Source organism: Mastomys coucha, unplaced genomic scaffold (assembly GCF_008632895.1).
Source record: "Mastomys coucha isolate ucsf_1 unplaced genomic scaffold, UCSF_Mcou_1 pScaffold1, whole genome shotgun sequence".
Lineage (NCBI taxonomy): Eukaryota > Metazoa > Chordata > Mammalia > Rodentia > Muridae > Mastomys > Mastomys coucha.
This window is the reverse complement of record NW_022196891.1, coordinates 72080282-72082792: the sequence shown is the minus strand read 5'-3', so window position 1 is coordinate 72082792 and position 2511 is coordinate 72080282.

Genomic DNA, 2511 nt, shown 5'->3' with positions numbered 1-2511 from the left:
GGCCAGACAAGCTTTAAGATGTGAAGGTTTAATGTTGACAGTGTAAGGTCCATCTTTAGCTTCCCAGTTCTGGGGGGTCTCTTGGATCTCTGTGTAGAAGAGCACAAGTCATAACATGTGTAACCTTTTAAGTTCTTACTACAAATTATGCATCCACATATATATATATATATATTCCTCAAAGAATATATAAATATGTTCCTAAAGGGAAAATTGTCATTCATAGTCCACTTCACCCTGTCACTCCATTTTCTTAGATAGTAAACTCCAAACATTCTAGATTTAATGATATACCGTGAATATTACTCAATAAAATTGCATTCTCCTTCATTATGCTTAACTCCAGTAATAAACTCATAGATGTTTTAAGGTTGAAATAAACCGTAGGCCACTTTGTCTGACTTTCTAGCAACACTTTCATAATCTCAGATGACAGTGAGTCTTTTGCTGACCAATTAATGGTTTACATCAAATTCTCTAATACCCCAGCAGGTAATCCTTCCAGCTGCTGAAAACATTAAGTATAAGAAGCCTTTCCTTAGTCTGAACTTAGTCTGTCACTGTCTTTTGTCTTTTTTTCCAAAAGAACTCAAAGCTTTGGGTCCATTTAAGATCTTTCCCATTCTTTCATACCATTAACCTTACCAGGCTAGTTCCAAATAACATTTCTGTGTAGTGCACATAAGACCATTAAGATCCAAATAAGAAATCAATGATGAGTGGACTAGAGAGATGATTCAGTGGTAAGAGTGCTTGCTACGTAAGCCTGAGGACATAAATTTGATCAGCAGAACCCCTATAAGGAAGAAAAAAGAAAAACAAAGAAAAAACAGATGCAGTGATGCATGCTTATAATCATCCCAGTGCTGAAGCAGCAGAGACAGGAGGAGCCCTTGGTCTCACTGGCCAGTCATTCTAGTCTGTTGGAAGAGACTCATCCCAACTGAGAGACCCTGTCCCTCCCCAAAAAGGTGAACACTTTCTGAGGAACGACACTAGAGGTTGACTTTTGGTCTGCATGCTTGTTTGTGCACACAGGCACACACGCACATACACACACACACACACACACACACACACACACACACACACACACACACGTACTCTTGCCTAGCCACCTCTGCAGCCATAGACACTTGAACATATACATGCATGCACAAACATACACATAGAGAAAGTAATAATGAAAATGACAATGCCTTTAAACTATTGTACTGATTGTAGGTATATCTCCCTCCTGTTTTAAAGCCTGTTCTTGCTTTGCCATGAGTTCTGTCTCTAAGAGAAGACCCTCAGTTCTCTGCACATCTCTTATAAATTGTAGTATGCATAATCATTATCTTTTTCACTTCTCTTGGATGCATGTCAATTCTGAATGCTTCTCATTTAAGAAAAAATAATATATAGAAGTAAAAAGGGTGACAAGGGAGAGTAGAATATAAAATAAGGAGTGCCTGGCCATTAATCTGCACTGCAACCTACTCATTATTGTTCCTATCAAGACACAAGAGTTTTCTTATTACCAATGTCCATGATGTTTACAAGAAGTAAGGGTTAATGAACTGTAGCATATAGGGATCATCTTTGAAAAAAAGGCAGTCTTCTTAAAGTAGTAAATGATCAGAGGAATAAGGAATATATACAAATGATTTATTTTCCACTAATTGCATAACTGATTAGGCTCAAGAAGTGCCTTTTAAATCTTCCAGCTTTGCTCTTCATTAACTGGATTGAATTATTGCCTGAAATGAAATTTAAGATTTATCTGTGCTTTTCTTTTTCTTCCTTTTCTCTTCCGCCCTCCCTACCTCCCTCCTTCTGTTTTATTGGGACAGAGGGTAGCAAAGTTTTGATATGTAGCCCATGCATGCCTGGGATTCAAGGTCCTCCTTTGGTCTTCCAAATTCAAAGCATACAGCCATGCTATCTGTGCCTTTCCATTAGTCATGACTCTACTGACAATGTCTCTCTAGTGATCTGAAAAGCTATAATGAGCCCTGTATATCATAAGCAAATAAAAAGACTCATTTTATTGGTTATTATTGTTGTTGCTTTGATATTATTTGTGGGTTGTCCCTATTTGCATTCATTCCGATAGGCAGCTCCAAAGTGAGCAACTGATAACGTATTTGCATATATGACCAGTCCTGAAGTAATGTCAAGAATGATTCTCGGGTTGGACAATTGAGCCTCCCTTGATTGTCCTTTTGGGCTAAGGTGAACATTGGTTAGAATCTGCTGCATTAACTCTCCAGCTTCCTTTGATTCACAGAGGTAGTATGGGAAAAGAAGTCCAAGAAGATAGACGAGAGGCCTTCACCCATCTTGCAACTAAGCTTAGTGTTATCTTCGGCAAGCTGCTTTATTACGCTCTTCCCCCAGGGAATCTGAAATGCCTTCGCCGATTCTAGGTTGGCCCATTCTGAGTAACAGCTTTGCAGTTCCAGATTTTTGGATGGGTTTAAATGTGAAAAGAAAGCAGGTGAGATGTTTGTTGGCAGCAAATCTAAA